The sequence below is a fragment of the Lithobates pipiens genome, unplaced genomic scaffold (assembly GCF_037356315.1).
Source record: "Lithobates pipiens isolate NorthernLeopardFrog02 unplaced genomic scaffold, aLitPip1_a1.2 Scaffold_8, whole genome shotgun sequence".
Lineage (NCBI taxonomy): Eukaryota > Metazoa > Chordata > Amphibia > Anura > Ranidae > Lithobates > Lithobates pipiens.
Genome location: NW_027507903.1, coordinates 569,296,579 through 569,319,078, shown reverse-complemented (window position 1 = coordinate 569,319,078; position 22,500 = coordinate 569,296,579). Strand labels below are relative to the sequence as shown.

The window sequence follows — 22,500 nt, the reverse complement described above, 5'->3', positions numbered from 1 at the left end:
GGTCTTGTAGGAAACCATATGGATGGAAAATTGACCGGAAGATCAAGCTTTCAGTGCTCTTTTGCCTTCCACCATATTCCACCCAGCTAAAATCTTTAGCTCTGCATCCAACAGACCTTGCAAGATACAATGTCTACTCATCCTGGAACAACAGAGGCATTTTCCATCTATGTGACATGCTTCCCTTAGTTTCATCACACAGAAAGAACAAAGCACCGAGGAATTCAAAAGGGCTTTTTCAAAGGTGTGGAAAAAAAAGATGATGTCTCTGTCAGAGAATGGTTTGCAGAAGATTGGCACATAGATATTTGCCAATGCAAATGTGCAGAAGAGCGAGAACGGCCGAGAAACTTCATGTGCTAGTACGCATGTGCGTACGCCAAAGCGCACACAATGCGTGACAATTTCTGGTGCCCAGTGGCCTATTTAAAGCTAGCAGCATAAGCCATTAGTTGCTGGATGATCTTCAGCTTCCCCTGTGAGTTCCTGTGATCCTGATATTATTCATGTGTGAAAATTCATGTGCCAGTGCGCATATACGTACGCCAAAGCGCGTGCATGAGCCATTAGTTGCTGGATGAACTTCAGCTTGCCCTGTGAGTTCCTGTGTTCCTGATAGTATTTCATTTCCTGTCCTGACCCGGCTTGACCTGTCTTGTCTGCATCCCTGGCTTTGACCCTTGGTACTTTGACAACAAGGGAATGATTGGAGGTTACAATGGAAAAACAGCTTTGAGGTTTCAGCACTAGGAGTGTGCGGGTCGTTAAAAGGACTTGCATTTCCCATACCGGGAGTGGAACCCGGGCCGCCTGGGTGAAAACCAGGAATCCTAACCGCTAGACCATATGGGAAAACTAGCTGCCTCTTTTTGAGAAAAATAGAGAAAACCAAAGGGAAAAAAAGATGTGCCACCGCCATCAGCTTCCAAGTATGGTGGCCAGCTATGACACACATATCACTTTCACTAATTGGCCTCGTTAGCGCAGCAGGTAGCGCATCAGTCTCATAATCTGAAGGTCGTGAGTTCGATCCTCACACGGGGCTCTACTCTCTAACCATTTTGTGAGCCTTGGGGTCCTTAATCTATGAAAAACACTACTCTTCATCCCTTAGGTCTTGTAGGAAACCATATGGATGGAAAATTGACCGCAAGATCAAGCTTTCAGTGCTCTTTTGCCTTCCACCATATTCCACCCAGCTAAAATCTTTAGCTCTGCATCCAACAGACCTTGCAAGATACAATGTCTACTCATCCTGGAACAACAGAGGCATTTTCCATCTATGTGACATGCTTCCCTTAGTTTCATCACACAGAAAGAACAAAGCACCGAGGAATTCAAAAGGGCTTTTTCAAAGGTGTGGAAAAAAAAGATGATGTCTCTGTCAGAGAATGGTTTGCAGAAGATTGGCACATAGATATTTGCCAATGCAAATGTGCAGAAGAGCGAGAACGGCTGAGAAACTTCATGTGCTAGTACGCATGTGCGTACGCCAAAGCGCACACAATGCGTGACTATTTCTGGTGCCCAGTGGCCTATTTAAAGCTAGCAGCATAAGCCATTAGTTGCTGGATGATCTTCAGCTTCCCCTGTGAGTTCCTGTGATCCTGATATTATTCATGTGTGAAAATTCATGTGCCAGTGCGCATATACGTACGCCAAAGCGCGTGCATGAGCCATTAGTTGCTGGATGAACTTCAGCTTGCCCTGTGAGTTCCTGTGTTCCTGATAGTATTTCATTTCCTGTCCTGACCCGGCTTGACATGTCTTGTCTGCATCCCTGGCTTTGACCCTTGGTACTTTGACAACAAGGGAATGATTGGAGGTTACAATGGAAAAACAGCTTTGAGGTTTCAGCACTAGGAGTGTGCGGGTCGTTAAAAGGACTTGCATTTCCCATACCGGGAGTGGAACCCGGGCCGCCTGGGTGAAAACCAGGAATCCTAACCGCTAGACCATATGGGAAAACTAGCTGCCTCGTTTTGAGAAAAATAGAGAAAACCAAAGGGAAAAAAAGATGTGCCACCGCCATCAGCTTCCAAGTATGGTGGCCAGCTATGACACACATATCACTTTCACTAATTGGCCTCGTTAGCGCAGCAGGTAGCGCGTCAGTCTCATAATCTGAAGGTCGTGAGTTCGATCCTCACACGGGGCACTACTCTCTAACCATTTTGTGAGCCTTGGGGTCCTTAATCTATGAAAAACACTACTCTTCATCCCTTAGGTCTTGTAGGAAACCATATGGATGGAAAATTGACCGCAAGATCAAGCTTTCAGTGCTCTTTTGCCTTCCACCATATTCCACCCAGCTAAAATCTTTAGCTCTGCATCCAACAGACCTTGCAAGATACAATGTCTACTCATCCTGGAACAACAGAGGCATTTTCCATCTATGTGACATGCTTCCCTTAGTTTCATCACACAGAAAGAACAAAGCACCGAGGAATTCAAAAGGGCTTTTTCAAAGGTGTGGAAAAAAAAGATGATGTCTCTGTCAGAGAATGGTTTGCAGAAGATTGGCACATAGATATTTGCCAATGCAAATGTGCAGAAGAGCGAGAACGGCCGAGAAACTTCATGTGCTAGTACGCATGTGCGTACGCCAAAGCGCACACAATGCGTGACAATTTCTGGTGCCCAGTGGCCTATTTAAAGCTAGCAGCATAAGCCATTAGTTGCTGGATGATCTTCAGCTTCCCCTGTGAGTTCCTGTGATCCTGATATTATTCATGTGTGAAAATTCATGTGCCAGTGCGCATATACATACGCCAAAGCGAGTGCATGAGCCATTAGTTGCTGGATGAACTTCAGCTTGCCCTGTGAGTTCCTGTGTTCCTGATAGTATTTCATTTCCTGTCCTGACCCGGCTTGACCTGTCTTGTCTGCATCCCTGGCTTTGACCCTTGGTACTTTGACAACAAGGGAATGATTGGAGGTTACAATGGAAAAACAGCTTTGAGGTTTCAGCACTAGGAGTGTGCGGGTCATTAAAAGGACTTGCATTTCCCATACCGGGAGTCGAACCCGGGCCGCCTGGGTGAAAACCAGGAATCCTAACCGCTAGACCATATGGGAAAACTAGCTGCCTTTTTTTGGGAAAAATAGAGAAAACCAAAAGGAAAAAAAGATGTGCCACCGCCATCAGCTTCCAAGTATGGTGGCCAGCTATGACACACATATCACTTTCACTAATTGGCCTCGTTAGCGCAGCAGGTAGCGCGTCAGTCTCATAATCTGAAGGTCGTGAGTTCGATCCTCACACGGGGCACTACTCTCTAACCATTTTGTTAGCCTTGGGGTCCTTAATCTATGAAAAACACTACTCTTCATCCCTTAGGTCTTGTAGGAAACCATATGGATGGAAAATTGACCGGAAGATCAAGCATTCAGTGCTCTTTTGCCTTCCACCATATTCCACCCAGCTAAAATCTTTAGCTCTGCATCCAACAGACCTTGCAAGATACAATGTCTACTCATCCTGGAACAACAGAGGCATTTTCCATCTATGTGACATGCTTCCCTTAGTTTCATCACACAGAAAGAACAAAGCACCGAGGAATTCAAAAGGGCTTTTTCAAAGGTGTGGAAAAAAAAGATGATGTCTCTGTCAGAGAATGGTTTGCAGAAGATTGGCACATAGATATTTGCCAATGCAAATGTGCAGAAGAGCGAGAACGGCCGAGAAACTTCATGTGCTAGTACGCATGTGCGTACGCCAAAGCGCACACAATGCGTGACAATTTCTGGTGCCCAGTGGCCTATTTAAAGCTAGCAGCATAAGCCATTAGTTCCTGGATGATCTTCAGCTTCCCCTGTGAGTTCCTGTGATCCTGATATTATTCATGTGTGAAAATTCATGTGCCAGTGCGCATATACGTACGCCAAAGCGCGTGCATGAGCCATTAGTTGCTGGATGAACTTCAGCTTGCCCTGTGAGTTCCTGTGTTCCTGATAGTATTTCATTTCCTGTCCTGACCCGGCTTGACCTGTCTTGTCTGCATCCCTGGCTTTGACCCTTGGTACTTTGACAACAAGGGAATGATTGGAGGTTACAATGGAAAAACAGCTTTGAGGTTTCAGCACTAGGAGTGTGCGGGTCGTTAAAAGGACTTGCATTTCCCATACCGGGAGTCGAACCCGGGCCGTCTGGGTGAAAACCAGGAATCCTAACCGCTAGACCAGGCATCACTAAATGGCGGACCGCGGGCCGAATCCGGACCCAGTAGCAGCCATATCCGGCCCGCAGACTCGCAAATAGTTGCCTGTGTGTTTTCTATCCCCTGCCGGATTGCCAGCCCGCCGCTGCCGCTAAAATCCTTGATTTACACGTGAGGCTTGGCAGGTGTCTCCCTTTCATCATTGCATCACTCCCCTTCCTTATTCACACAAGCCTGGAAGCGCTGCAGGTCCGGACAAAGGGCGGGACTTATCAAGTTACGAAGTGGGTGATTGGTTGCTAGGCAGTGGGGCGGTCCCAGCAACCAATCACCCCCTTTTAACTTGAAAAGTCCCGCCCTTTGTCCGGACCTGCCATGCGTGCTTCCCGGCTTGTGTGAATAAGGTAGGGCAGTGTGGGGAGGGGGAGGAAGGGGGAATGCTGCGATGATGAAAGGGACATTCGGACGCTGTAATGTTGAGGGAGGACTGATGGAGTGGGATCTGTAATGGGGGGTCTGTATTACGGGGGTCTGTGATGGAGTGGGGTCTGCATTGGGGGGGATCTGTGATGGAATGGGGTCTGCATTGGGGGGGGAATCTGTGATGGAATGGGGTCTGTGATGGAGTGGGATCTGTATTAGAGGGGTCTGTGATGGAGTGAGGTCTGTGATGGAATGGGGTCTGTAACGGGGGGCCTGTGATGGAGTGGGTCCGTTAATGGGGGATCTGTGATGGAGGGGGATCTGTATCGGGGGGGTCTGTGATGGAGGGGGATCTGTATCGGGGGGGGTCTGTGATGGAGGGGGATCTGTATCGGGGGGGGGGTCTGTGATGGAGGGGGATCTGTATCGGGGGGGTCTGTGATGGAGGGGGATCTGTATCGGGGGGGGGGGTCTGTGATGGAGGGGGATCTGTATCGAGGGGGATCTGTATCGGGGGGGATCTGTATCGGGGGGGAGTCTGTGATGGAGGGGGATCTGTATCGGGGGGAAGTCTGTGATGGAGGGGGATCTGTATCGGGGGGAGTCTGTGATGGAGGGGGATCTGTATCGGGGGGAGTCTGTGATGGAGGGGGATCTGTATCGGGGGGAGTCTGTGATGGAGGGGGATCTGTATCGGGGGGAGTCTGTGATGGAGGGGGATCTGTATCGGGGGGGTCTGTGATGGAGGGGGATCTGTATCGGGGGGGTCTGTGATGGAGGGGGATCTGTATCGGGGGGGTCTGTGATGGAGGGGGATCTGTATCGGGGGGATCTGTATCGGGGGGGTCTGTGATGGAGGGGGATCTGTATCGGGGGGGTCTGTGATGGAGGGGGATCTGTATCGGGGGGTCTGTGATGGAGGGGGATCTGTATCGGGGGGGTCTGTGATGGAGGGGGATCTGTATCGGGGGGAGTCTGTGATGGAGGGGGATCTGTATCGGGGGGGTCTGTGATGGAGGGGGATCTGTATCGGGGGGGTCTGTGATGGAGGGGGATCTGTATCGGGGGGGTCTGTGATGGAGGGGGATCTGTATCGGGGGGATCTGTATCGGGGGGGTCTGTGATGGAGGGGGATCTGTATCGGGGGGGTCTGTGATGGAGGGGGATCTGTATCGGGGGGTCTGTGATGGAGGGGGATCTGTATCGGGGGGGTCTGTGATGGAGGGGGATCTGTATCGGGGGGGTCTGTGATGGAGGGGGATCTGTATCGGGGGGGTCTGTGATGGAGGGGGATCTGTATCGGGGGGTCTGTGATGGAGGGGGATCTGTATCGGGGGGGTCTGTGATGGAGGGGGATCTGTATCGAGGGGGGATCTGTATCGGGGGGGGGGGTCTGTGATGGAGGGGGATCTGTATCGGAGGGGATATTTGTGATGGAGTGGGGTCTGTAATGGGGGGATATGTGATCGAGGGATCTATGATGGAGTGGGGTCTGTATTAGGGGGGGATCTGTTATGGAGTGGGGTCTGTGATGGGGGGGGGGGATATGTGATGGAGTGAGGATCTGTGCTGAGGGGGGGGGGTCTGTGGTGAAGAGGATCTGTAATGGGGGATCTGTGTTTGTGGGGGGGGTCTGTAATGAGGTGGGGGGCTCTGTGATGGGGTCTTTAAAAGGACACATTGTGATGAGTCTGTAATGGGTTGCGGGGTTTCTGATGGGGGTACTGTGATGTAAAAGTGAGAAATGTGCTGTGAAGGGGGGACTGAGGGCACTGATGTAGGGGCTTGTCCACACTTGTGCAGAGATCTGTTTTTCTGCCCTAGAAAAACCCAGGTATCTAAAAGGGCAATAGAAAACAATTGTGATGTGCACGGGAGGCTGTAATGTGAAGGATCGGAGTCATGACCAATATGACATTCGGACCTCCGCGGGAAGAAAATTTTACTGACCGGACCCCCGTGAATTTTAATTCAGTACCCCTGCGCTAGACCATATGGGAAAACTAGCTGCCTTGTTTTGAGAAAAATAGAGAAAACCAAAGGGAAAAAAAGATGTGCCACCGCCATCAGCTTCCAAGTATGGTGGCCAGCTATGACACACATATCGCTTTCACTAATTGGCCTCGTTAGCGCAGCAGGTAGCGTGTCAGTCTCATAATCTGAAGGTCGTGAGTTCAATCCTCACACGGGGCACTACTCTCTAACCATTTTGTGAGCCTTGGGGTCCTTAATCTATGAAAAACACTACTCTTCATCCCTTAGGTCTTGTAGGAAACCATATGGATGGAAAATTGACCGGAAGATCAAGCTTTCAGTGCTCTTTTGCCTTCCACCATATTCCACCCAGCTAAAATCTTTAGCTCTGCATCCAACAGACCTTGCAAGATACAATGTCTACTCATCCTGGAACAACAGAGGCATTTTCCATCTATGTGACATGCTTCCCTTAGTTTCATCACACAGAAAGAACAAAGCACAGAGGAATTCAAAAGGGCTTTTTCAAAGGTGTGGAAAAAAAAGATGATGTCTCTGTCAGAGAATGGTTTGCAGAAGATTGGCACATAGATATTTGCCAATGCAAATGTGCAGAAGAGCGAGAACGGCCGAGAAACTTCATGTGCTAGTACGCATGTGCCTACGCCAAAGCGCACACAATGCGTGACAATTTCTGGTGCCCAGTGGCCTATTTAAAGCTAGCAGCATAAGCCATTAGTTGCTGGATGATCTTCAGCTTCCCCTGTGAGTTCCTGTGATCCTGATATTATTCATGTGTGAAAACTCATGTGCCAGTGCGCATATACGTATGCCAAAGCGCGTGCATGAGCCATTAGTTGCTGGATGAACTTCAGCTTGCCCTGTGAGTTCCTGTGTTCCTGATAGTATTTCATTTCCTGTCCTGACCCGGCTTGACCTGTCTTGTCTGCATCCCTGGCTTTGACCCTTGGTACTTTGACAACAAGGGAATGATTGGAGGTTACAATGGAAAAACAGCTTTGAGGTTTCAGCACTAGGAGTGTGCGGGTCATTAAAAGGACTTGCATTTCCCATACCGGGAGTGGAACCCGGGCCGCCTGGGTGAAAACCAGGAATCCTAACCGCTAGACCATATGGGAAAACTAGCTGCCTTGTTTTGGGAAAAATAGAGAAAACCAAAAGGAAAAAAAGATGTGCCACCGCCATCAGCTTCCAAGTATGGTGGCCAGCTATGACACACATATCACTTTCACTAATTGGCCTCGTTAGCGCAGCAGGTAGCGCGTCAGTCTCATAATCTGAAGGTCGTGAGTTCGATCCTCACACGGGGCACTACTCTCTAACCATTTTGTTAGCCTTGGGGTCCTTAATCTATGAAAAACACTACTCTTCATCCCTTAGGTCTTGTAGGAAACCATATGGATGGAAAATTGACCGGAAGATCAAGCTTTCAGTGCTCTTTTGCCTTCCACCATATTCCACCCAGCTAAAATCTTTAGCTCTGCATCCAACAGACCTTGCAAGATACAATGTCTACTCATCCTGGAACAACAGAGGCATTTTCCATCTATGTGACATGCTTCCCTTAGTTTCATCACACAGAAAGAACAAAGCACCGAGGAATTCAAAAGGGCTTTTTCAAAGGTGTGGAAAAAAAAGATGATGTCTCTGTCAGAGAATGGTTTGCAGAAGATTGGCACATAGATATTTGCCAATGCAAATGTGCAGAAGAGCGAGAACGGCCGAGAAACTTCATGTGCTAGTACGCATGTGCCTACGCCAAAGCGCACACAATGCGTGACAATTTCTGGTGCCCAGTGGCCTATTTAAAGCTAGCAGCATAAGCCATTAGTTGCTGGATGATCTTCAGCTTCCCCTGTGAGTTCCTGTGATCCTGATATTATTCATGTGTGAAAATTCATGTGCCAGTGCGCATATACGTACGCCAAAGCGCGTGCATGAGCCATTAGTTGCTGGATGAACTTCAGCTTGCCCTGTGAGTTCCTGTGTTCCTGATAGTATTTCATTTCCTGTCCTGACCCGGCTTGACCTGTCTTGTCTGCATCCCTGGCTTTGACCCTTGGTACTTTGACAACAAGGGAATGATTGGAGGTTACAATGGAAAAACAGCTTTGAGGTTTCAGCACTAGGAGTGTGCGGGTGGTTAAAAGGACTTGCATTTCCCATACCGGGAGTCGAACCCGGGCCGCCTGGGTGAAAACCAGGAATCCTAACCGCTAGACCATATGGGAAAACTAGCTGCCTTGTTTTGAGAAAAATAGAGAAAACCAAAGGGAAAAAAAGATGTGCCACCGCCATCAGCTTCCAAGTATGGTGGCCAGCTATGACACACATATCACTTTCACTAATTGGCCTCGTTAGCGCAGCAGGTAGCGTGTCAGTCTCATAATCTGAAGGTCGTGAGTTCAATCCTCACACGGGGCACTACTCTCTAACCATTTTGTGAGCCTTGGGGTCCTTAATCTTTGAAAAACACTACTCTTAATCCCTTAGGTCTTGTAGGAAACCATATGGATGGAAAATTGACCGGAAGATCAAGCTTTCAGTGCTCTTTTGCCTTCCACCATATTCCACCCAGCTAAAATCTTTAGCTCTGCATCCAACAGACCTTGCAAGATACAATGTCTACTCATCCTGGAACAACAGAGGCATTTTCCATCTATGTGACATGCTTCCCTTAGTTTCATCACACAGAAAGAACAAAGCACCGAGGAATTCAAAAGGGCTTTTTCAAAGGTGTGGAAAAAAAAGATGATGTCTCTGTCAGAGAATGGTTTGCAGAAGATTGGCACATAGATATTTGCCAATGCAAATGTGCAGAAGAGCGAGAACGGCCGAGAAACTTCATGTGCTAGTACGCATGTGCCTACGCCAAAGCGCACACAATGCGTGACAATTTCTGGTGCCCAGTGGCCTATTTAAAGCTAGCAGCATAAGCCATTAGTTGCTGGATGATCTTCAGCTTCCCCTGTGAGTTCCTGTGATCCTGATATTATTCATGTGTGAAAACTCATGTGCCAGTGCGCATATACGTATGCCAAAGCGCGTGCATGAGCCATTAGTTGCTGGATGAACTTCAGCTTGCCCTGTGAGTTCCTGTGTTCCTGATAGTATTTCATTTCCTGTCCTGACCCGGCTTGACCTGTCTTGTCTGCATCCCTGGCTTTGACCCTTGGTACTTTGACAACAAGGGAATGATTGGAGGTTACAATGGAAAAACAGCTTTGAGGTTTCAGCACTAGGAGTGTGCGGGTCGTTAAAAGGACTTGCATTTCCCATACCGGGAGTCGAACCCGGGCCGCCTGGGTGAAGACCAGGAAACCTAACCGCTAGACCATATGGGAAAACTAGCTGCCTTCTTTTGAGAAAAATAGAGAAAAACCAAAGGGAAAAAAAGATGTGCCACCGCCATCAGCTTCCAAGTATGGTGGCCAGCTATGACACACATATCACTTTCACTAATTGGCCTCGTTAGCACAGCAGGTAGCGCGTCAGTCTCATAATCTGAAGGTCGTGAGTTCGATCCTCACACGGGGCACTACTCTCTAACCATTTTGTGAGCCTTGGGGTCCTTAATCTATGAAAAACACTACTCTTCATCCCTTAGGTCTTGTAGGAAACCATATGGATGGAAAATTGACCGCAAGATCAAGCTTTCAGTGCTCTTTTGCCTTCCACCATATTCCACCCAGCTAAAATCTTTAGCTCTGCATCCAACAGACCTTGCAAGATACAATGTCTACTCATCCTGGAACAACAGAGGCATTTTCCATCTATGTGACATGCTTCCCTTAGTTTCATCACACAGAAAGAACAAAGCACAGAGGAATTCAAAAGGGCTTTTTCAAAGGTGTGGAAAAAAAAGATGATGTCTCTGTCAGAGAATGGTTTGCAGAAGATTGGCACATAGATATTTGACAATGCAAATGTGCAGAAGAGCGAGAACGGCCGAGAAACTTCATGTGCTAGTACGCATGTGCGTACGCCAAAGCGCACACAATGCATGACAATTTCTGGTGCCCAGTGGCCTATTTAAAGCTAGCAGCATAAGCCATTAGTTGCTGGATGATCTTCAGCTTCCCCTGTGAGTTCCTGTGATCCTGATATTATTCATGTGTGAAAATTCATGTGCCAGTGCGCATATACGTACGCCAAAGCGCGTGCATGAGCCATTAGTTGCTGGATGAACTTCAGCTTTCCCTGTGAGTTCCTGTGTTCCTGATAGTATTTAATTTCCTGTCCTGACCCGGCTTGACCTGTCTTGTCTGCATCCCTGGCTTTGACCCTTGGTACTTTGACAACAAGGGAATGATTGGAGGTTACAATGGAAAAACAGCTTTGAGGTTTCAGCACTAGGAGTGTGCGGGTCGTTAAAAGGACTTGCATTTCCCATACCGGGAGTCGAACCCGGGCCGCCTGGGTGAAAACCAGGAATCCTAACCGCTCGACCACATGGGAAAACCAGCTGCCTTGTTTTGAGAAAAATAGAGAAAAACCAAAGGGAAAAAAAGATGTGCCACCGCCATCAGCTTCCAAGTATGGTGGCCAGCTATGACACACATATCACTTTCACTAATTGGCCTCGTTAGCGCAGCAGGTAGCGCGTCAGTCTCATAATCTGAAGGTCGTGAGTTCGATCCTCACACGGGGCACTACTCTCTAACCATTTTGTGAGCTTTGGGGTCTTAATCTATGAAAAACACTACTCTTCATCCCTTAGGTCTTGTAGGAAACCATATGGATGGAAAATTGACCGCAAGATCAAGCTTTCAGTGCTCTTTTGCCTTCCACCATATTCCACCCAGCTAAAATCTTTAGCTCTGCATCCAACAGACCTTGCAAGATACAATGTCTACTCATCCTGGAACAACAGAGGCATTTTCCATCTATGTGACATGCTTCCCTTAGTTTCATCACACAGAAAGAACAAAGCACCGAGGAATTCAAAAGGGCTTTTTCAAAGGTGTGGAAAAAAAAGATGATGTCTCTGTCAGAGAATGGTTTGCAGAAGATTGGCACATAGATATTTGCCAATGCAAATGTGCAGAAGAGCGAGAACGGCCGAGAAACTTCATGTGCTAGTACGCATGTGCGTACGCCAAAGCGCACACAATGCGTGACAATTTCTGGTGCCCAGTGGCCTATTTAAAGCTAGCAGCATAAGCCATTAGTTGCTGGATGATCTTCAGCTTCCCCTGTGAGTTCCTGTGATTCTGATATTATTCATGTGTGAAAATTCATGTGCCAGTGCGCATATACGTACGCCAAAGCGCGTGCATGAGCCATTAGTTGCTGGATGAACTTCAGCTTGCCCTGTGAGTTCCTGTGTTCCTGATAGTATTTCATTTCCTGTCCTGACCCGGCTTGACCTGTCTTGTCTGCATCCCTGGCTTTGACCCTTGGTACTTTGACAACAAGGGAATGATTGGAGGTTACAATGGAAAAACAGCTTTGAGGTTTCAGCACTAGGAGTGTGCGGGTCGTTAAAAGGACTTGCATTTCCCATACCGGGAGTCGAACCCGGGCCGCCTGGGTGAAAACCAGGAATCCTAACCGCTAGACCATATGGGAAAACTAGCTGCCTTGTTTTGAGAAAAATAGAGAAAAACCAAAGGGAAAAAAAGATGTGCCACCGCCATCAGCTTCCAAGTATGGTGGCCAGCTATGACACACATATCACTTTCACTAATTGGCCTCGTTAGCGCAGCAGGTAGCGTGTCAGTCTCATAATCTGAAGGTCATGAGTTCGATCCTCACACCGGGCACTACTCTCTAACCATTTTGTGAGCCTTGGGGTCCTTAATCTATGAAAAACACTACTCTTCATCCCTTAGGTCTTGTAAGAAACCATATGGATGGAAAATTGACCGCAAGATCAAGCTTTCATTGCTCTTTTGCCTTCCACCATATTCCACCCAGCTAAAATCTTTAGCTCTGCATCCAACAGACCTTGCAAGATACATTGTCTACTCATCCTGGAACAACAGAGGCATTTTCCATCTATGTGACATGCTTCCCTTAGTTTCATCACACAGAAAGAACAAAGCACCGAGGAATTCAAAAGGCTTTTTCAAAGGTGTGGAAAAAAAAGATGATGTCTCTGTCAGAGAATGGTTTGCAGAAGATTGGCACATAGATATTTGCCAATGCAAATGTGCAGAAGAGCGAGAACGGCCGAGAAACTTCATGTGCTAGTACGCATGTGCGTACGCCAAAGCGCACACAATGCGTGACAATTTCTGGTGCCCAGTGGCCTATTTAAAGCTAGCAGCATAAGCCATTAGTTGCTGGATGATCTTCAGCTTCCCCTGTGAGTTCCTGTGATCCTGATATTATTCATGTGTGAAAATTCATGTGCCAGTGCGCATATACGTACGCCAAAGCGCGTGCATGAGCCATTAGTTGCTGGATGAACTTCAGCTTGCCCTGTGAGTTCCTGTGTTCCTGATAGTATTTCATTTCCTGTCCTGACCCGGCTTGACCTGTCTTGTCTGCATCCCTGGCTTTGACCCTTGGTACTTTGACAACAAGGGAATGATTGGAGGTTACAATGGAAAAACAGCTTTGAGGTTTCAGCACTAGGAGTGTGCGGGTCGTTAAAATGACCTGCATTTCCCATACCGGGAGTCGAACCCGGCCCGCCTGGGTGAAAACCAGGAATCCTAACCGCTAGACCATATGGGAAAACTAGCTGACTTGTTTTGAGAAAAATAGAGAAAAACCAAAGGGAAAAAAAGATGTGCCACCGCCATCAGCTTCCAAGTATGGTGGCCAGCTATGACACACATATCACTTTCACTAATTGGCCTCGTTAGCGCAGCAGGTAGCGCGTCAGTCTCATAATCTGAAGGTCATGAGTTCGATCCTCACACGGGGCACTACTCTCTAACCATTTTGTGAGCCTTGGGGTCCTTAATCTATGAAAAACACTACTCTTCATCCCTTAGGTCTTGTAAGAAACCATATGGATGGAAAATTGACCGCAAGATCAAGCTTTCAGTGCTCTTTTGCCTTCCACCCAGCTAAAATCTTTAGCTCTGCATCCAACAGACCTTGCAAGATACAATGTCTACTCATCCTGGAACAACAGAGGCATTTTCCATCTATGTGACATGCTTCCCTTAGTTTCATCACACAGAAAGAACAAAGCACCGAGGAATTCAAAAGGCTTTTTCAAAGGTGTGGAAAAAAAAGATGATGTCTCTGTCAGAGAATGGTTTGCAGAAGATTGGCACATAGATATTTGCCAATGCAAATGTGCAGAAGAGCGAGAACGGCCGAGAAACTTCATGTGCTAGTACGCATGTGCGTACGCCAAAGCGCACACAATGCGTGACAATTTCTGGTGCCCAGTGGCCTATTTAAAGCTAGCAGCATAAGCCATTAGTTGCTGGATGATCTTCAGCTTCCCCTGTGAGTTCCTGTGATCCTGATATTATTCATGTGTGAAAATTCATGTGCCAGTGCGCATATACGTACGCCAAAGCGCGTGCATGAGCCATTAGTTGCTGGATGAACTTCAGCTTGCCCTGTGAGTTCCTGTGTTCCTGATAGTATTTCATTTCCTGTCCTGACACGGCTTGACCTGTCTTGTCTGCATCCCTGGCTTTGACCCTTGGTACTTTGACAACAAGGGAATGATTGGAGGTTACAATGAAAAAACAGCTTTGAGGTTTCAGCACTAGGAGTGTGCGGGTCGTTAAAAGGACCTGCATTTCCCATACCGGGAGTCGAACCCGGGCCGCCTGGGTGAAAACCAGGAATCCTAACCGCTAGACCATATGGGAAAACTAGCTGCCTTGTTTTGAGAAAAATAGAGAAAAACCGAAGGGAAAAAAAGATGTGCCACCGCCATCAGCTTCCAAGTATGGTGGCCAGCTATGACACACATATCACTTTCACTAATTGGCCTCGTTAGCGCAGCAGGTAGCGCGTCAGTCTCATAATCTGAAGGTCGTGAGTTCGATCCTCACACGGGGCACTACTCTCTAACCATTTTGTGAGCCTTGGGGTCCTTAATCTATGAAAAACACTACTCTTCATCCCTTAAGTCTTGTAGGAAACCATATGGATGGAAAATTGACCGGAAGATCAAGCTTTCAGTGCTCTTTTGCCTTCCACCATATTCCACCCAGCTAAAATCTTTAGCTCTGCATCCAACAGCCCTTGCAAGATACAATGTCTACTCATCCTGGAACAACAGAGGCATTTTCCATCTATGTGACATGCTTCCCTTAGTTTCATCACACAGAAAGAACAAAGCACCGAGGAATTCAAAAGGGCTTTTTCAAAGGTGTGGAAAAAAAAGATGATGTCTCTGTCAGAGAATGGTTTGCAGAAGATTGGCACATAGATATTTGCCAATGCAAATGTGCAGAAGAGCGAGAACGGCCGAGAAACTTCATGTGCTAGTACGCATGTGCGTACGCCAAAGCGCACACAATGCGTGACAATTTCTGGTGCCCAGTGGCCTATTTAAAGCTAGCAGCATAAGCCATTAGTTGCTGGATGATCTTCAGCTTCCCCTGTGAGTTCCTGTGATCCTGATATTATTCATGTGTGAAAATTCATGTGCCAGTGCGCATATACGTACGCCAAAGCGCGTGCATGAGCCATTAGTTTCTGGATGAACTTCAGCTTGCCCTGTGAGTTCCTGTGTTCCTGATAGTATTTCATTTCCTGTCCTGACCCGGCTTGACCTGTCTTGTCTGCATCCCTGGCTTTGACCCTTGGTACTTTGACAACAAGGGAATGATTGGAGGTTACAATGGAAAAACAGCTTTGAGGTTTCAGCACTAGGAGTGTGCGGGTCGTTAAAAGGACTTGCATTTGCCATACCGGGAGGCGAACCCGGGCCGCCTGGGTGAAAACCAGGAATCCTAACCGCTAGACCATATGGGAAAACTAGCTGCCTTGTTTTGAGAAAAATAGAGAAAACCAAAGGGAAAAAAAGATGTGCCACCGCCATCAGCTTCCAAGTATGGTGGCCAGCTATGACACACATATCACTTTCACTAATTGGCCTCGTTAGCGCAGCAGGTAGCGCGTCAGTCTCATAATCTGAAGGTCGTGAGTTCGATCCTCACACGGGGCACTACTCTCTAACCATTTTGTGAGCCTTGGGGTCCTTAATCTATGAAAAACACTACTCTTCATCCCTTAGGTCTTGTAGGAAACCATATGGATGGAAAATTGACCTGAAGATCAAGCTTTCAGTGCTCTTTTGCCTTCCACCATATTCCACCCAGCTAAAATCTTTAGCTCTGCATCCAACAGACCTTGCAAGATACAATGTCTACTCATCCTGGAACAACAGAGGCATTTTCCATCTATGTGACATGCTTCCCTTAGTTTCATCACACAGAAAGAACAAAGCACCGAGGAATTCAAAAGGGCTTTTTCAAAGGTGTGGAAAAAAAAGATGATGTCTCTCTCAGAGAATGGTTTGCAGAAGATTGGCACATAGATATTTGCCAATGCAAATGTGCAGAAGAGCGAGAACGGCCGAGAAACTTCATGTGCTAGTACGCATGTGCGTACGCCAAAGCGTACACAATGCGTGACAATTTCTGGTGCCCAGTGGCCTATTTAAAGCTAGCAGCATAAGCCATTAGTTGCTGGATGATCTTCAGCTTCCCCTGTGAGTTCCTGTGATCCTGATATTATTCATGTGTGAAAATTCATGTGCCAGTGCGCATATACGTACGCCAAAGCGCGTGCATGAGCCATTAGTTGCTGGATGAACTTCAGCTTGCCCTGTGAGTTCCTGTGTTCCTGATAGTATTTCATTTCCTGTCCTGACCCGGCTTGACCTGTCTTGTCTGCATCCCTGGCTTTGACCCTTGGTACTTTGACAACAAGGGAATGATTGGAGGTTACAATGGAAAAACAGCTTTGAGGTTTCAGCACTAGGAGTGTGCGGGTCGTTAAAAGGACTTGCATTTCCCATACCAGGAGTGGAACCCGGGCCGCCTGGGTGAAAACCAGGAATCCTAAACACTAGACCATATGGGAAAACTAGCTGCCTTGTTTTGAGAAAAATAGAGAAAACCAAAGGGAAAAAAAGATGTGCCACCGCCATCAGCTTCCAAGTATGGTGGCCAGCTATGACACACATATCACTTTCACTAATTGGCCTCATTAGCGCAGCAGGTAGCGCGTCAGTCTCATAATCTGAAGGTCGTGAGTTCGATCCTCACACGAGGCACTACTCTCTAACCATTTTGTGAGCCTTGGGGTCCTTAATCTATGAAAAACACTACTCTTCATCCCTTAGGTCTTGTAGGAAACCATATGGATGGAAAATTGACCGGAAGATCAAGCTTTCAGTGCTCTTTTGCCTTCCACCATATTCCACCCAGCTAAAATCTTTAGCTCTGCATCCAACAGACCTTGCAAGATACAATGTCTACTCATCCTGGAACAACAGAGGCATTTTCCATCTATGTGACATGCTTCCCTTAGTTTCATCACACAGAAAGAACAAAGCACCGAGGAATTCAAAAGGGCTTTTTCAAAGGTGTGGAAAAAAAAGATGATGTCTCTGTCAGAGAATGGTTTGCAGAAGATTGGCACATAGATATTTGACAATGCAAATGTGCAGAAGAGCGAGAACGGCCGAGAAACTTCATGTGCTAGTACGCATGTGCGTACGCCAAAGCGCACACAATGCGTGACAATTTCTGGTGCCCAGTGGCCTATTTAAAGCTAGCAGCATAAGCCATTAGTTGCTGGATGATCTTCAGCTTCCCCTGTGAGTTCCTGTGATCCTGATATTATTCATGTGTGAAAATTCATGTGCCAGTGCGCATATACGTACGCCAAAGCGCGTGCATGAGCCATTAGTTGCTGGATGAACTTCAGCTTGCCCTGTGAGTTCCTGTGTTCCTGATAGTATTTCATTTCCTGTCCTGACCCGGCTTGACCTGTCTTGTCTGCATCCCTGGCTTTGACCCTTGGTACTTTGACAACAAGGGAATGATTGGAGGTTACAATGGAAAAACAGCTTTGAGGTTTCAGCACTAGGAGTGTGCGGGTCGTTAAAAGGACTTGCATTTCCCATACCGGGAGTCGAACCCGGGCCGCCTGGGTGAAAACCAGGAATCCTAACCGCTCGACCATATGGGAAAACCAGCTGCCTTATTTTGAGAAAAATAGAGAAAAACCAAAGGGAAAAAAAGATGTGCCACCGCCATCAGCTTCCAAGTATGGTGGCCAGCTATGACACACATATCACTTTCACTAATTGGCCTCGTTAGCGCAGCAGGTAGCGTGTCAATCTCATAATCTGAAGGTCGTGAGTTCGATCCTCACACGGGGCACTACTCTCTAACCATTTTGTGAGCCTTGGGGTCCTTAATCTATGAAAAACACTACTCTTCATCCCTTAGGTCTTGTAGGAAACCATATGGATGGAAAATTGACCGCAAGATCAAGCTTTCAGTGCTCTTTTGCCTTCCACCATATTCCACCCAGCTAAAATCTTTAGCTCTGCATCCAACAGACCTTGCAAGATACAATATCTACTCATCCTGGAACAACAGAGGCATTTTCCATCTATGTGACATGCTTCCCTTAGTTTCATCACACAGAAAGAACAAAGCACCGAGGAATTCAAAAGGGCTTTTTCAAAGGTGTGGAAAAAAAAGATGATGTCTCTGTCAGAGAATGGTTTGCAGAAGATTGGCACATAGATATTTGCCAATGCAAATGTGCAGAAGAGCGAGAACGGCCGAGAAACTTCATGTGCTAGTACGCATGTGCGTACGCCAAAGCGCACACAATGCGTGACAATTTCTGGTGCCCAGTGGCCTATTTAAAGCTAGCAGCATAAGCCATTAGTTGCTGGATGATCTTCAGCTTCCCCTGTGAGTTCCTGTGATCCTGATATTATTCATGTGTGAAAATTCATGTGCCAGTGCGCATATACGTACGCCAAAGCGCGTGCATGAGCCATTAGTTGCTGGATGAACTTCAGCTTGCCCTGTGAGTTCCTGTGTTCCTGATAGTATTTCATTTCCTGTCCTGACCCGGCTTGACCTGTCTTGTCTGCATCCCTGGCTTTGACCCTTGGTACTTTGACAACAAGGGAATGATTGGAGGTTACAATGGAAAAACAGCTTTGAGGTTTCAGCACTAGGAGTGTGCGGGTCGTTAAAAGGACTTGCATTTCCCATACCGGGAGTCGAACCCGGGCCGCCTGGGTGAAAACCAGGAATCCTAACCGCTAGACCATATGGGAAAACTAGCTGCCTTGTTTTGAGAAAAATAGAGAAAACCAAAGGGAAAAAAAGATGTGCCACCACCATCAGCTTCCAAGTATGGTGGCCAGCTATGACACACATATCAGTTTCACTAATTGGCCTCGTTAGCGCAGCAGGCAGCACGTCAGTCTCATAATCTGAAGGTCATGAGTTCAATCCTCACACGGGGCACTACTCTCTAACCATTTTGTGAGCCTTGGGGTCCTTAATCTATGAAAAACACTACTCTTCATCCCTTAGGTCTTGTAAGAAACCATATGGATGGAAAATTGACCGCAAGATCAAGCTTTCAGTGCTCTTTTGCCTTCCACCCAGCTAAAATCTTTAGCTCTGCATCCAACAGACCTTGCAAGATACAATGTCTACTCATCCTGGAACAACAGAGGCATTTTCCATCTATGTGACATGCTTCCCTTAGTTTCATCACACAGAAAGAACAAAGCACCGAGGAATTCAAAAGGCTTTTTCAAAGGTGTGGAAAAAAAAGATGATGTCTCTGTCAGAGAATGGTTTGCAGAAGATTGGCACATAGATATTTGCCAATGCAAATGTGCAGAAGAGCGAGAACGGCCGAGAAACTTCATGTGCTAGTACGCATGTGCGTACGCCAAAGCGCACACAATGCGTGACAATTTCTGGTGCCCAGTGGCCTATTTAAAGCTAGCAGCATAAGCCATTAGTTGCTGGATGATCTTCAGCTTCCCCTGTGAGTTCCTGTGATCCTGATATTATTCATGTGTGAAAATTCATGTGCCAGTGCGCATATACGTACGCCAAAGCGCGTGCATGAGCCATTAGTTGCTGGATGAACTTCAGCTTGCCCTGTGAGTTCCTGTGTTCCTGATAGTATTTCATTTCCTGTCCTGACACGGCTTGACCTGTCTTGTCTGCATCCCTGGCTTTGACCCTTGGTACTTTGACAACAAGGGAATGATTGGAGGTTACAATGAAAAAACAGCTTTGAGGTTTCAGCACTAGGAGTGTGCGGGTCGTTAAAAGGACCTGCATTTCCCATACCGGGAGTCGAACCCGGGCCGCCTGGGTGAAAACCAGGAATCCTAACCGCTAGACCATATGGGAAAACTAGCTGCCTTGTTTTGAGAAAAATAGAGAAAAACCGAAGGGAAAAAAAGATGTGCCACCGCCATCAGCTTCCAAGTATGGTGGCCAGCTATGACACACATATCACTTTCACTAATTGGCCTCGTTAGCGCAGCAGGTAGCGCGTCAGTCTCATAATCTGAAGGTCGTGAGTTCGATCCTCACACGGGGCACTACTCTCTAACCATTTTGTGAGCCTTGGGGTCCTTAATCTATGAAAAACACTACTCTTCATCCCTTAAGTCTTGTAGGAAACCATATGGATGGAAAATTGACCGGAAGATCAAGCTTTCAGTGCTCTTTTGCCTTCCACCATATTCCACCCAGCTAAAATCTTTAGCTCTGCATCCAACAGCCCTTGCAAGATACAATGTCTACTCATCCTGGAACAACAGAGGCATTTTCCATCTATGTGACATGCTTCCCTTAGTTTCATCACACAGAAAGAACAAAGCACCGAGGAATTCAAAAGGGCTTTTTCAAAGGTGTGGAAAAAAAAGATGATGTCTCTGTCAGAGAATGGTTTGCAGAAGATTGGCACATAGATATTTGCCAATGCAAATGTGCAGAAGAGCGAGAACGGCCGAGAAACTTCATGTGCTAGTACGCATGTGCGTACGCCAAAGCGCACACAATGCGTGACAATTTCTGGTGCCCAGTGGCCTATTTAAAGCTAGCAGCATAAGCCATTAGTTGCTGGATGATCTTCAGCTTCCCCTGTGAGTTCCTGTGATCCTGATATTATTCATGTGTGAAAATTCATGTGCCAGTGCGCATATACGTACGCCAAAGCGCGTGCATGAGCCATTAGTTTCTGGATGAACTTCAGCTTGCCCTGTGAGTTCCTGTGTTCCTGATAGTATTTCATTTCCTGTCCTGACCCGGCTTGACCTGTCTTGTCTGCATCCCTGGCTTTGACCCTTGGTACTTTGACAACAAGGGAATGATTGGAGGTTACAATGGAAAAACAGCTTTGAGGTTTCAGCACTAGGAGTGTGCGGGTCGTTAAAAGGACTTGCATTTGCCATACCGGGAGGCGAACCCGGGCCGCCTGGGTGAAAACCAGGAATCCTAACCGCTAGACCATATGGGAAAACTAGCTGCCTTGTTTTGAGAAAAATAGAGAAAACCAAAGGGAAAAAAAGATGTGCCACCGCCATCAGCTTCCAAGTATGGTGGCCAGCTATGACACACATATCACTTTCACTAATTGGCCTCGTTAGCGCAGCAGGTAGCGCGTCAGTCTCATAATCTGAAGGTCGTGAGTTCGATCCTCACACGGGGCACTACTCTCTAACCATTTTGTGAGCCTTGGGGTCCTTAATCTATGAAAAACACTACTCTTCATCCCTTAGGTCTTGTAGGAAACCATATGGATGGAAAATTGACCTGAAGATCAAGCTTTCAGTGCTCTTTTGCCTTCCACCATATTCCACCCAGCTAAAATCTTTAGCTCTGCATCCAACAGACCTTGCAAGATACAATGTCTACTCATCCTGGAACAACAGAGGCATTTTCCATCTATGTGACATGCTTCCCTTAGTTTCATCACACAGAAAGAACAAAGCACCGAGGAATTCAAAAGGGCTTTTTCAAAGGTGTGGAAAAAAAAGATGATGTCTCTCTCAGAGAATGGTTTGCAGAAGATTGGCACATAGATATTTGCCAATGCAAATGTGCAGAAGAGCGAGAACGGCCGAGAAACTTCATGTGCTAGTACGCATGTGCGTACGCCAAAGCGTACACAATGCGTGACAATTTCTGGTGCCCAGTGGCCTATTTAAAGCTAGCAGCATAAGCCATTAGTTGCTGGATGATCTTCAGCTTCCCCTGTGAGTTCCTGTGATCCTGATATTATTCATGTGTGAAAATTCATGTGCCAGTGCGCATATACGTACGCCAAAGCGCGTGCATGAGCCATTAGTTGCTGGATGAACTTCAGCTTGCCCTGTGAGTTCCTGTGTTCCTGATAGTATTTCATTTCCTGTCCTGACCCGGCTTGACCTGTCTTGTCTGCATCCCTGGCTTTGACCCTTGGTACTTTGACAACAAGGGAATGATTGGAGGTTACAATGGAAAAACAGCTTTGAGGTTTCAGCACTAGGAGTGTGCGGGTCGTTAAAAGGACTTGCATTTCCCATACCAGGAGTGGAACCCGGGCCGCCTGGGTGAAAACCAGGAATCCTAAACACTAGACCATATGGGAAAACTAGCTGCCTTGTTTTGAGAAAAATAGAGAAAACCAAAGGGAAAAAAAGATGTGCCACCGCCATCAGCTTCCAAGTATGGTGGCCAGCTATGACACACATATCACTTTCACTAATTGGCCTCATTAGCGCAGCAGGTAGCGCGTCAGTCTCATAATCTGAAGGTCGTGAGTTCGATCCTCACACGAGGCACTACTCTCTAACCATTTTGTGAGCCTTGGGGTCCTTAATCTATGAAAAACACTACTCTTCATCCCTTAGGTCTTGTAGGAAACCATATGGATGGAAAATTGACCGGAAGATCAAGCTTTCAGTGCTCTTTTGCCTTCCACCATATTCCACCCAGCTAAA

General features: G+C 47.0%; 14 non-coding genes across 14 annotated transcripts; 8 read left to right on the top strand and 6 right to left on the bottom strand.

Annotated features, from left to right (window-relative positions):
• Positions 1 to 2,085: 2,085 nt before the first annotated feature.
• Positions 2,086 to 2,158, top strand: TRNAM-CAU (transfer RNA methionine (anticodon CAU)). Its single transcript has one exon. It is a non-coding gene; the product is annotated as a tRNA-Met (tRNA).
• An 848-nt stretch (positions 2,159 to 3,006) lies between these two features.
• Positions 3,007 to 3,078, bottom strand: TRNAE-UUC (transfer RNA glutamic acid (anticodon UUC)). Its single transcript has one exon. It is a non-coding gene; the product is annotated as a tRNA-Glu (tRNA).
• Positions 3,079 to 3,198: 120 nt separating this feature from the next.
• TRNAM-CAU (transfer RNA methionine (anticodon CAU)) lies at positions 3,199 to 3,271 on the top strand. Its single transcript has one exon. It is a non-coding gene; the product is annotated as a tRNA-Met (tRNA).
• A 4,545-nt stretch (positions 3,272 to 7,816) lies between these two features.
• On the top strand, positions 7,817 to 7,889 carry TRNAM-CAU (transfer RNA methionine (anticodon CAU)). The gene has a single exon. It is a non-coding gene; the product is annotated as a tRNA-Met (tRNA).
• Positions 7,890 to 8,737: 848 nt separating this feature from the next.
• TRNAE-UUC (transfer RNA glutamic acid (anticodon UUC)) lies at positions 8,738 to 8,809 on the bottom strand. The gene has a single exon. It is a non-coding gene; the product is annotated as a tRNA-Glu (tRNA).
• Positions 8,810 to 11,157: 2,348 nt separating this feature from the next.
• On the top strand, positions 11,158 to 11,230 carry TRNAM-CAU (transfer RNA methionine (anticodon CAU)). The gene has a single exon. It is a non-coding gene; the product is annotated as a tRNA-Met (tRNA).
• Positions 11,231 to 12,077: 847 nt separating this feature from the next.
• TRNAE-UUC (transfer RNA glutamic acid (anticodon UUC)) lies at positions 12,078 to 12,149 on the bottom strand. Its single transcript has one exon. It is a non-coding gene; the product is annotated as a tRNA-Glu (tRNA).
• Positions 12,150 to 14,293: 2,144 nt separating this feature from the next.
• Positions 14,294 to 14,365, bottom strand: TRNAE-UUC (transfer RNA glutamic acid (anticodon UUC)). The gene has a single exon. It is a non-coding gene; the product is annotated as a tRNA-Glu (tRNA).
• A 121-nt stretch (positions 14,366 to 14,486) lies between these two features.
• Positions 14,487 to 14,559, top strand: TRNAM-CAU (transfer RNA methionine (anticodon CAU)). The gene has a single exon. It is a non-coding gene; the product is annotated as a tRNA-Met (tRNA).
• Positions 14,560 to 15,599: 1,040 nt separating this feature from the next.
• Positions 15,600 to 15,672, top strand: TRNAM-CAU (transfer RNA methionine (anticodon CAU)). Its single transcript has one exon. It is a non-coding gene; the product is annotated as a tRNA-Met (tRNA).
• A 3,075-nt stretch (positions 15,673 to 18,747) lies between these two features.
• On the bottom strand, positions 18,748 to 18,819 carry TRNAE-UUC (transfer RNA glutamic acid (anticodon UUC)). The gene has a single exon. It is a non-coding gene; the product is annotated as a tRNA-Glu (tRNA).
• A 1,030-nt stretch (positions 18,820 to 19,849) lies between these two features.
• Positions 19,850 to 19,921, bottom strand: TRNAE-UUC (transfer RNA glutamic acid (anticodon UUC)). The gene has a single exon. It is a non-coding gene; the product is annotated as a tRNA-Glu (tRNA).
• Positions 19,922 to 20,042: 121 nt separating this feature from the next.
• On the top strand, positions 20,043 to 20,115 carry TRNAM-CAU (transfer RNA methionine (anticodon CAU)). The gene has a single exon. It is a non-coding gene; the product is annotated as a tRNA-Met (tRNA).
• Positions 20,116 to 21,155: 1,040 nt separating this feature from the next.
• On the top strand, positions 21,156 to 21,228 carry TRNAM-CAU (transfer RNA methionine (anticodon CAU)). The gene has a single exon. It is a non-coding gene; the product is annotated as a tRNA-Met (tRNA).
• Positions 21,229 to 22,500: the final 1,272 nt, after the last annotated feature.